This window comes from Rutidosis leptorrhynchoides, chromosome 4, assembly GCF_046630445.1.
Source record: "Rutidosis leptorrhynchoides isolate AG116_Rl617_1_P2 chromosome 4, CSIRO_AGI_Rlap_v1, whole genome shotgun sequence".
Taxonomy (NCBI): domain Eukaryota; kingdom Viridiplantae; phylum Streptophyta; class Magnoliopsida; order Asterales; family Asteraceae; genus Rutidosis; species Rutidosis leptorrhynchoides.
The window spans coordinates 351,818,991-351,831,548 of NC_092336.1; the positions used below are offsets into that span (position 1 = coordinate 351,818,991).

The 12,558-nt window shown below is 33.2% G+C and overlaps 1 long non-coding RNA gene across 2 annotated transcripts; it reads right to left on the bottom strand.

Moving 5' to 3' along the window:
- Window positions 1-5,836: 5,836 nt before the first annotated feature.
- LOC139844192 (uncharacterized) lies at window positions 5,837-8,274 on the bottom strand. 2 transcript variants are annotated; one of them, XR_011757865.1, is made up of 5 exons: window positions 7,915-8,274; window positions 7,772-7,827; window positions 7,301-7,400; window positions 6,183-6,334; window positions 5,837-6,104 (listed from the first exon to the last, which is right to left on the bottom strand). It is a non-coding gene; the product is annotated as an uncharacterized lncRNA (long non-coding RNA). The 2 variants fall into 2 exon arrangements; XR_011757864.1 differs by having other exon boundaries at window positions 6,183-7,400.
- Window positions 8,275-12,558: the final 4,284 nt, after the last annotated feature.

A 12,558-nucleotide genomic window follows, 5' to 3' on the forward strand; every position in this document is an offset into this window, starting at 1 on the left:
CTAGCATCATTAGCTTCGTTTTTGTATGTAGGTTGATTTAGAAAACTTCATTAACAAAATTGATGAATTCATGATTCTTGGTTAAGGTTTGATGAACTTTAAAATGGATTTGTTTATGCATTGAATGCTATAACATGTTGTTAGTAAGTGTTTAGTTGCAATGTATGTTTAATTACCTTCGAAACGGTGTATCGTAGGCGTAAATTGGATTCCCGAATCACCGTTTGCATTTTTGAGCTTGAAACGTTAAATAATGATCATTTATTGAGGTTTTCATTGTTGTTAATGATGGATTTGATTGATGAAATATGTTTAGTTGTATTTCTCGTCAAATTACCTTTCCAACGATATAAGATACGTGTTTTGAATGTTTACGGTTCATAAGTTATGGTTGTTTGAAGTTGGATTCGTGCTTGAGTGTTCAAAAACTGCCAGATTTGCTGAACAGACATACTGAGCGCCGCTCCGGGTCCCGACTATCCAAAAATGCCCATTTTCATTTAATTCTAACTATGCTACGCACCCCCGATCAACATGAAACTTGGCCAACATGCTTATATATGATTAAAAACCTCAGAAAAATTGTCGGATACCCGACCCGGCTCCGTTGACTTTTTCGTGGTAATTGATACAACTTACTTGTTTAAGTCAAGGCTAAGCAACTTTCATGTACACGTTTACTTTGTGAAATACCTTTATACTCATGCACTCGAGGTGAGATCATAGTCCCACCTTTTCAACAACTTTTATTCTTTTAAATCGTGGGCTGAGAAACATATACTTTGTTATATCTTGTACTACTTACTTTTATGCTTTGAACACAAGTACGAAGAAACAAACATTCCACAGCGAGTTTGAACAAAAATCCTCAATTCGATTATCATTAGTTACACTTGCCGGGTGTAAGCGAGAACTTATGTTGTATGGACATATGGGTTTGACAAACCCTCATTCAGATGGTTAGCTACCGTTACACGGATGAAATATATTTTCGAGACACAGTGTATGTTCTAACAATATTGTGATGGGGTTCTATGGATGGAAAGTTAAGCCTTGATAATTGGGTGCTCGCGAACATACTTTTGGAATGCAAACGATTTGGAAAATCAACTATATTAAATCTTGTGGTTCAAAAACAACGTTTACAAACACACCTATGATTTCACCAACGTTTTTCGTTGACAGTTTTCTATATGTTTCTCATGTTCATATTTGGCTACTTGATACATGCTTCCGCACACTTTGATTACTTGCTTGGAGTCAAGCATACATGCATACGCTAGCGATAGCACTTTTGGATTCAAACTTAAAGCATACATACTTACGCTATTTATAGCAACTGTGATTTTCAACTTATATTATGTCGCAAGTTATTTCATTTATACTTTACATCTTTTGTAAACTTAAACTTGTTGTCGAACCGTTTGGTAAACTAAACTTTGTAAGTCTTGTACGTTTCAAATGAGTGCGACATAATTTTGGTCAAACGCGTCTCATTTAGGGACTATGACCACGTAATGGGACCAAGTTAACGGCGCCGTCAATGACGATTTTGTCGGGTCGGTACACATACACACCTTCTGATTAGGGGAACCACCTGGAGTCGCGACCAGTGTGTTATTGCGCGAGATATGATAAAATTTTGCACCGTGGGTGCGATACTGATATTCTGCTTTGTAGGTGTACTTGGTATGGATGACCCTTCCTTACTCTGACTTTATTTCATTACTCTGGTGTTGTGGTGTTAATCGAATGAAAACTTTTATATAAAAAAATTAATTTATTTTTCTGATCCCTCTAATCGTTGAGATATTATTTCTATCATTATTATTTTTATTATTGTTGATATCTGTCAACATCCGCGCACTGAGCCAGTAGCTCAGCCGCATTTTCTTTTCTTGTGGCGGGTAATCAGGGTAAGATGGGATGAGCGTGAGAGCTTCAAGATGAAGATGCCTTAGAGACCTAGCTAATAATTCCTTAGTTTGGACTTATATATTTACAATTTAAGGCTCTAAGTTATTAATGAAGACATATTGAAGGTTGTTTAAGAAATAAGTTATGTATCATTAGAATATAACATTTTGACTTTAATTACTTAGCAATAAATGTGACCTTCCATTCCTTGTCTGGAGCGGGGGTGTTACAGAAGCTCTATAAAATAGTATTCAAAAATTTTAGTATTGGTAACAATTACTTGTTTGATACATTTACAAAGACGAAACACTAAGTTATTGATAATACTTGTATCGCAATCAATTTTATTAAAAATTCAGTTTCGTAAATGCTTTGAATGAATTATGTAACATCCCGCATTTTTCCGTTAAATTTATTTTAACACCGTCTTTTTTTTAGATAATATCTTTCGTTATCTAAATTCGTACCTTTCGTTAACGAACGTTCTTAATGTTTTTGTTATTTAATTATAATCTCTAGCGTTTTTAAAATATTCGTTCGGTTAATTCCCGCACCCGCTTTGAAACTTGAGGGACTAAACTTGCCAAGAGGGCAAAGAGATGACTAGGTCAACTAGTCAACCATTCACCTCCTCCACCCATTTCATTTCTTTTTCTCTTTTCCATTTTCTTTCAACTAATACTTCCAATTTTTACATCTTTTTGATCTTCACAAAGATTCATCATCTAAATCATTTCAAGGAATCAAACATCAAAACAAATTACATATTTGAAATCCTCTCTTCATCCTCTACAACTTGATACCAATTTCATCTCATTTGGGTAACTTTTCTAAAACACTAGATTTCTCTAAATTCGTTTATATACTTGAAATGGTGTTAATTAGGGTCTATGGCTCAAGTCTAACATGAATATATGTTTAGTTTGCTCGATTTGTTGTTTTGAGTAACTAGTTTGAACATTTGAAAAGGGTTTGCTTAATCTTGAGTTTTGAGTGATTAAATGTTGTTAAATTGTTAAAGTTCATGTTTTAAAAGTGTTACTAGCATCATTAGCTTCAATTTGATGTGTAGGTTGATTTGGAAAACATCACTAACATGATTATTGATTTTGTGATTCTTGGTTAGGGTTTGATAGCTTTAAAACGAACTTTTGATGCTTTGAATGCCATGAAATATTATTAGTTAGTGATTAGTTGTATTGTATGTTTCATTACCTTCAAAACAGCATATCATATGTGTGAATTGGATTCCTGAATCTTAAAATGCGTTTTATGAACTTGAAACCTTGATTTTGAACGTTTAATGATCATTTATTGAGGTTTTCATTGTTGTCAATGATGGAATTGATTGATGAAATGTATTTAGTTGTATTCCTCTTTAAATTACCTTTCCAACGATATAAGATACGTGTTTTGAATGTTTACGGTTCATAAGTTATGGTTGTTTGAAGTTGAAATCGTCTAAGTGTTAAACTGCCCAGAAATGGCTGATACAGATGCAGATGCGGCGCATCTGCCTCAGATGCGGCGCATCTGAGGCAGACCGGCCAAAAATGTCAGTTTTCGTTTAATTCTAGCTATGCTATGCACCCCCGATTGATATGAAACTTGGCCAACATGCTTATACATGACTTCTAAGCTCAGGAAAATAGTTCGGGACCCGACCCGACCCCGTTGACTTTTTCGTTGACTTTGACCAAGTTTGACTTTTAGTCAAACTTAACAAAACACTTATGAAATCGTTCTAATCTTATTTTATACTTGATTCTTGCATGAAACTTGACAACGTGATTCACATGCTATATAATCGAGTCGTAACGAGCCATAGGACTAATTGAACACATTTCGCCCGACCTTGTGTCGTAACCGATTAATTTATACAACTTACTTGTTTAGGTCGATGCTAAGCAACTTTCATGCATACGTTTACTTTGTGAAGTACATTTATACTCGTTCACTCGAGGTGAGATCATAGTCCCATCTTTCAACAACTTTTATACTTTTAAATCATGGGATGAGAAACATATACAGTTTTATACTACACACTTTATGCTTTGAACACAAGTACAAAAACAAACATTCCACGTGCGAGTTAGAACAAAAATGCCTCAATTCGATTATCATTAGTTACACTTGCCGGGTATAAGCGAGAACTTATGTTGTATGGCCATATGGGTTTGACAAACCCTCATTCGGACGGTTCGCTACCGTTATGCTGATGAAATATACTTTCGTGTTTTAGTGTGGGTTCTAACACTGTGTGATGGGGTAACGTTGGTTAAGTCTTGATAATTGAGTGCTCGCGAATAACAACACTTTTGGATTGCAAATGATTTGGATAATCTACGTTATGGAAATACAAAATCTTGTGGTTCAAAAACAACGTTTATTACTACACCTATGATTTCACCAACGTTTTTCGTTGACAGTTTTCTATATGTTTCTCAGGTTCATGAATGGCTATTTGATACATGCTTCCGCGTACACTCATCCTTGCTTGGGGTCAATCATACATGCATACACTCTGATTACTTGCTTGGAGTCAAGCATATATACATACTTACGCTATTTATAGCAACCGTGATTTTAAACTAATTATGTCGCAAGTTATTTCATTTACACTTTACTACTTTTGTAAACTTAAACTTGTTGTCGATCCGTTTGGTAAACTAAACTTTGTAAGTCTTGTACGTTTCAAATGAAGGCGACATAATTTTGATCAAACGAGTCTCATTTAGGGACTACGACCACGTAACGGGACCTAAGTTAACGGCGCCGTCAATGACGATTTTGTCGGGTCACTACAAATTAAGTTACAAAACAACAACCGATCGTTTATAGTAAAAGCAACCCGTTATATCAAAAGTACAAATACTAAATCTTGTAAAAGGTTACCATTTAATATTTCTATATTTATACAAAGAACACCAAGTCAATTAGAAAACACCGAATCACTTACATATAGGCCTTTGGTCCCTGGGTGCCATACATGCTTAAAATAATTATTTTGGTATTTAAAATGCACAAGCTTAATAGGATACTAAACTGTAAACACATTTGGGACTCATCTTAAATGTTTAACAAATCAACAATCCTCGTTTAACACTTTAGTACCTAATTCCATGCAGTTTATGCGAAACTACAGAGAACACATACCTTCTGCTGCTAATTCAACCTCTATCCTATTGATTTTGCTTCATATGTATAACTGTAACAATGACATACACATCCTATAGTGTATATTGACCACATAATAAAATAAATATAAAGAGTATTCTAATAAAAGTGTGATTTTTATGTTTTTAGGCCAAAAAAACACTAAACTTGTTGTGGTCAACGCAATGCAATTAGGAAGGCAATTCTTAAACCTGCACGTTTAAAACAAACAGTAGTTAAACTACTATATATTTGCTTCAGTCATATATTCTTAAACCCATAAATATGAATACCCATGACCTTTAAAATACAGACTCGCAGCCACATAGGCCTTTTCACTTTTCTTAGCAAGAAATTTCACCATTCATAATTTGAAATGCTTGTAACCCTTGTTATATTGATGTTACCCCAATATCACCACATGTACAAGTCTTTCAAACAATGCAAACATATTTCTAAACAGCATCATTTCCCAACCTAGCCAATTTAACCTTTAAAGGTCAAAACATTACAAATATGCATCATTTCTCATTGCCCTGCTTTTCCGTCAGTGGCATATGTAGTCACTTCGGTAAATTCTTTGCTTGAGTATTTACATTTTAAGAACTCATTTTTAGTACACTATTATTCTAAGTTAAGGAACTAAAACATGTAAGTGAACAAAAAATATTGCATAATAATAATAATACATCAATATGACAAAATTTATGATAATTATATTAGTTAAGACCAAAGAAAGTATTAAAGAATTTACCAAAGTGACTACAGATGCCACTGGTGGAGCTATAAACTTTAGAGCTTGAAGAAACACAACTACCAGATAAGACCCATTTATTCCAACATCCAACAAAATCATCATCATTTATATTCTTTAGCTTGTTAGTATCAGAAGTGTTTTATTTCTAACGTGTCTAAAATTGACAAACTAAAGGACCAATTATACGATCGTCCACTTTCCGGTTGAAGACCAAGTTAAGTCAGAGAAGGCATGAGCCAAAGGTCCCAAATTTTAGTGTGTAATGTGACACCATCTGCAATTGAAACACTAAAAACATCAACCATAAGTAAAAGCAGGGCACAATGAGAAAGTCACAAATTATAACACTAACCGGCTGGTGCAGTGTGGCTGTGCAGATACCAGTTGCAACATTGCAGACGCGTCCATTGATTAGTTACAAACACCAGTGGAAGAATGCCCACCACAACCCCGGTAGTTACCTACCTTTTGGTTTCCTCTTGTGATCTCTTTATTTTAGTGTCTCTAGTTTATAACAGATCAGACACAAGATGCTAAAATGAGTCTCAAGTTGCGTGACATAACATTAAAAGTCATTTATTTTGGATTTTAAGATGAATTCAAGGTAAAAATGTCTATTAAACTGGGAGGAAAAGAGTTTTTTAAAGCTGAAATTATTAGAAACTTACCTACGATCCACAATGCCTTACCTATTTATATAACAGATCGTATGGTAGGACACAAATTGGGAGAATTCACACCTACTTTAAATTTCCGAGGACACGCAAATAGCGATAATAGATCTCGTCGTTAAAAAACGATTTGATTCCCTATGAGTTCTAGTCTCAATAAGACTACTAATTCTTAGTGTTCAGATTTTGACGAAAATTTGATTGACTTTGAACGTTTTTGACCAACTTTGACTGTCTTTGACAGACTTTGACCGAACTTTTAGCATTGACCGTCTTTTGAGTCGTTTTCAGAAAAAACGGAACGGCCATGGTGTCATCAACAATCGGTTTTATATTCTCCGTCACGACGCGCACGTGCTCAGGATGAGAAGCGTACTCCCGGAGTTCGTTCTGACAGGACCTCGTGGAACCCTAACCCGCAATTTCAAGCATTTGAATCTCGATTTCTTGTTGATTACTGATGAAGAAGGAAAGCCATATAGTATATCATTAAGTTGTATGCCTTTTATCTTGCTATATTTAAGATCGTCCAACATATACCGTTCTGCCTTTTAAGTTGTATGCCTTTTTTTTTTTACCAAAGGGCCATTGGCCTAGCGGTATCGAGGTGATCCTTTCAACCTATAGGTTGGGGGTTCGAGTCCCGGGGTGGGTTTGTATATACTCGTGTTTAAATTCGTGTATGGGTGTGTGTGTTTGCCTTTCAAGGAAAAAAAAGTTGTATGCCTTTTATCTTGCCATATTTCAGATCGTCCAACATATACCGTTCTGAAATTTATCGACTTTTCAGTTTACTCACCTTGGTCAACCTCGAATGAGTAACCAATCCAGCCACGCCCATCGATGATAGGTTCATCAGGGAAAGGAACGTTTCAGCCACTCACCATATGTGTTCAGGTCTATACAAAAACAAAGAGATGTTTAAATGCTTTGGCTTTCCTGGCTAAACAGATCAATGTTGGCTCTAGAACATATGCAAAACGCTACATGTCTCAGACAAACTTGCAAATCAACATATTTCAAAGTAATATTGTACCATGTATCAATTGTAAATCATATGTCAAACCTGATAGTACTTAACATCTAATTTGGTTTGTATGTAGCACTTTCAACCACAAAAGTTATAGTTAACATCTAATTCGGTTTGTATTTAGCAGTTTTAAACTGACAATAAGAAACAGTTATTAAATTGGTTCGTTAAACATTACGGTAAGAAACATCTCTGATAAACAACTTGTTTAGAAACCGAAATCAAATCAATGAAACATACCTGATGCCGATGAAACAACCCTGAATCAGATAGCAAACGAAAATCGTAAAAATAACCTGTATCCAAATCGGTTTTCGTCTTAACATCTACTTGAAAATTATGATGATGATTAGATACTTTCAAATTAGTAACAAAACAAATACCTGAAAATTAAGAACCCATACATTTTGCAAATCGATGATGACTTGATTTTATTTGATTTCAAATCCAACTGATGTGTATCAAAAGATGGGTCTGGCTGTTCACGTTTTGATTTGGATCGCTATTCTTCCTCTTTCTAACCCAATTCGATTTGCATCTGCCCAGACACAACATACTGCAAATAATTTCGCCAATTAGTTTTTTACTAACGATTCTGAGTGTGATAGTGTTGTCGGTTGATATTTAGGAATTAGGGTTCATGAGGCGTCGTAGGAGAAGAAGGATGGCGGAATTCTAGTGCTTGTTTTTTTTTCTTTGCCAACGTGGATTAATTAGTGATGATTGTAATTAACTAAGTAATATACACCTCATCAATCCTTATTAAGATGTAATTAGGAGTGACAAATAGGATTAATCTTCATGATTTATAAGATGTAATAAAATAATAATAATAAAAATAAAATAATAGAAAATAGATAGATACATAGATAATAGATAGATAGATAGATTCTAATCACTAGTACAAATAATCAAGTTACGGATCAAATGTTATACATGTGTTTTTTGAATCAAATTTTTAATAAATTTAAAGTACAACTTTACTTAAGTATATAGCTTAAAATACTTATTTAGTTCGAGAAAAAAATAATACGTACGTTTAAATACAAAATACAAATGATAACATACCAAATATATTCAAGTATGAAGCTATATACATCAGAATTTTCGATCTACATGACATAATTAGATGACTAGTATATTTTCTTTTGGATTTTCTATTGGTGATACCGTAATTGATCCTGGCGCGATAATCACCCCATTGGAGATCTAGTTTAAATCCTGTCAGTTAGACGTCTTTTTTTTTCTTTACTTTGCATTTTGGTCTCCTTTTATGTGCCGGCACAAGTTGAGTGTGTTGGTTGGTGTTGCTGTGTTCTGTTAGTTTTTTTTTTTTTTTTTTTTTTTTTTTTTTTTTTTTTTGCTTTCTTTCCTGTGTGCTTTGATGGCGTTGTTTCATTTGTGACGTTCTCTAACTTAGGGACGATAGTCGTGATGTGCACTTTAAAGGTGGTAGGAACTTTTTAGGTTATCCTATGTTTGATGTTTGCTAGGTTTAGTTTCATTGTAAAAGGTTTTTTCCATTATATTGTGGGACCATTTGTTTAAATTACATGTTATTTTGTTTGTTTGGTTACGTTTGAATTTCCGTTTCAATTGGTTGTAATCAATATTATTCTGGTACGTTTAATGTTATTAAATTTTTTGAGAAAATAGTTATCTCAAATACAATTGTAGTTCAATATCCTTAGTAAACATTAAAAAAATCCTACTTAAATTCCTAAAAAAATAGTAAATTTAAATAAAAAGTTTTACCTTTCATTATCGTCGTAGAATTACTATATTGTTTATGTGTTACTCCGTATAACTTTTATCATACGACATGATATTGATTTTAAACAGAAGGCCTTTGCTGTTGTGACATTGGTGATCAAGAATTCAAGGTCCTAGCTTCGAGCGTTAGACACTATTTAGACCACTCCCAACCATGACATGCTTCTTCAGAAAGACTGAGTGCCACATCAACACTTTCTAAAAAAAGACTGAAAAAGACAGACCGCTACCAACCATTTTATACTTCTTAAAAAGTAATGTACCCACAATATTACTAAAACATAAAAATAAATAATGTTTGCCATGCATCACCACATATTATAAAAACATATAAATAAATAATGCTTGAGGACCCACTTGTTGAGTTACTTTCCGGGGTTGTTTATTTTCAACTTATTGGACTTAATGGGCTGAAAAACTTATTCGGTCACCAATCATGCTTGTTTACTTATGACTTATGTATTAATATCTACTAAATAGAGGGTTGAGTCGGTCAGGTGAAAATGGGGTGTGCTCCCCATCTTGCCATCTCTTTTACCAATGTATCCTCCACTATCTTTCACATTTATTATTTATTTATTATTAAAAATTATTAATTATTATACTCCCGTGTTTCTTATTAAATTTTCTTTCTCAAACAATCAAATTAAAATATTCAGAATCTACTGCGCTATATTAATTTTGAAAATAAATAATTATTATAAAAAACGTGAATTTGAAGTGTGATCTATGTTTTAGTTTTATTGGAAACTTACAATCTGTTTACTTTGAATTTATTTATGTGAGAATTGAATAAATAATTGAATCATAATTTATGTTCGAATCAACAATTGAGTGCGTGACATACTCGGTAGTTATTTATGTTCAAACAAATAATTGAGTCCAAGACATACTCCGTAATTATTTATCGAATAAACATTTGAGTAATAGTTTAAATTATGGGTATAATAGTCATATTGTTACACTCAGATTCTTTTTGGGCATAAAAAGTAAACAACAATCATCCATTATTAACTTTCTCCATACAACTATCTATATCAATATAGCCATATATACCCATATAGCAGCTTAATGAGAAAAAAGTAAACAGGCCCTCCGTCTTCATAGTTCTCCAAAAGGACTATTTTGAAATTATGATTTAAAATGATGGATAAAGACATGTACATGACTATGGTGTCTTATTAAAAAAAGTAAAAGACACACCCAAAGACTACACCATTGGTAGTGGTCTTATATATAATTAGAGTTACTTATATCATTGGTCCGTGTAGTTTATTCAGAATTATACTTGTAGTCCATGTCTTTTTAAAATTATACGAGTAGTCCATGTGGTTTTTAAATAGCATGACGCTGGTCCTTATTTAAATCTTGTTAAATTAGGTCATTAAATAACGCTGGTCCTTTTTAAAATACCACTAACTGCGGTGTTGTTCTGTTCGTCAGATCTGCTCTTGTTTGTATCAAAGTTGAAAACTTTTTGATGAATTTATAGTTTTTGATAATTTTTGGTGGTGATTTCCTTTTTGATTTTTGGAAAAATATCTGTAATAAATTACCTAAAAGATTGTCGGTGATTTCATGTGTTCAGTTCAAGATCAAGCCTATATTTGACAAATTTGAAATTGGATATGGTCGATGTAATATGAGTAATTAGTTGGTTTTTCACTTGTTTGTTATAGTTTGGAGTAGATATTGGTTGTAATCTCTGTATCTTGGGTTGAGTAAGATTTCAAGCTTTCCAGAAAAACGAAAAGGTCCGTCAGTATTATTACCTAAGTATCCTCATTTGCAACGCACATTGTACTTTTTTAACGGTACAACTTAACCGCCATTAAATATTGTACCAACGTCATGCGTTTCAAAAATCATATGGACTACAGTATAATTTATAAAAGATAAAAGATATGGACTACCGGTATAATTTTGAATAAACCACAAGAACCGATGGTATAATTAACTGATATAATTATGTACACATGTGTATATGTTTACTTTATACTTGAATATATGGTAAATAAATTGCAAAAACCATGATGATAAAATGGACGAAACTTATAAACTAAATACTTACGTTTGAGTTAAAGAAGTTGGCACCATTTTAGGAATTTAAGACAATACATATGATCCAAAATACGCCTCAATGAGGAAAGAATATACCTTGGATTTCTCAACAAATACGTCCATAGAAATCGAAGAATCTTTATTTGGCTCCAATGAAGACACAACAAAGCATGAAGACGAAAACAAAGATGAAAAAGTTGTACAAATCCCAAATTACAAAAATGAGGATAAGTCCATTTATAAAACGTTATCGAATTAGAACATAAATGCTAACTATAACAACGATAGTAATAATAACAAGACCAAGACCAAGAAAGGCGGTACGAGCACAACTTATTCATTTGAAAACTCAAATACTTTTTGAAGCTCATTGAGCATTCCATATGTTTCATAATTGTATTACTTGTGGGACCGCTAAAACCAATGAGAAGGCGGTGGTAATGATTAATAAAAGAAATGGTAGTAGAATCTCTACAGAAAGTTCGGGTTCTGAAAACAACAGTAGCGAAAATGTTGTGGGGCTAATATCTAAAGAACAGAAGTTTGTAGGTTTCGACAATAAAAGGGGTTCGAAAAAGAGTAAGGAGGATCCCAAATCTAACACCACCACAACCTTTAAAGTAGCTTATAAGCCTCTCAATGGCCCAAATTGCTCGTAAGTTCATTTCTTTGTTCCATATCAGAGTTTGACTTTTGAGGTCCAATATGCTTGTATTAATTTTAATTTAGTAATTAACATAAAACTAGTTTGGAGTTTTATAAAAAGTGAGAAAAATCTTGAAGACATATTTAGAATATATATAGCTGGATATGTTCTTGATGTTGTTTTAAGTAACTAATCCATAATTATTTGTGATTTTGTAAACATAAAAATTGACTTGGTAAAAGTCAAAGCATTCATTTTTATTGCTTTGGTAAAAGTCATAAATACTATGAATTCATCATAATCAATATTGTAAAATTTTTTCGTAAGTATATGACAGTACAACATAAAAATGTTGTGCTAAATGTGTGCCTAATGTCAATGCATTAGCTTATTGACCCATATTTTGGTATTGTTGATACAGGCAATGTGGCAGGCCGTTTAATCCAGAGAAACTTCACAACCACATGAAGTATTGCAGAGGAATGAAGGCAATGGCAAAGTCTAACAAATCTAGGCCTAAACCTAAGATGACATCAACACCATTTTC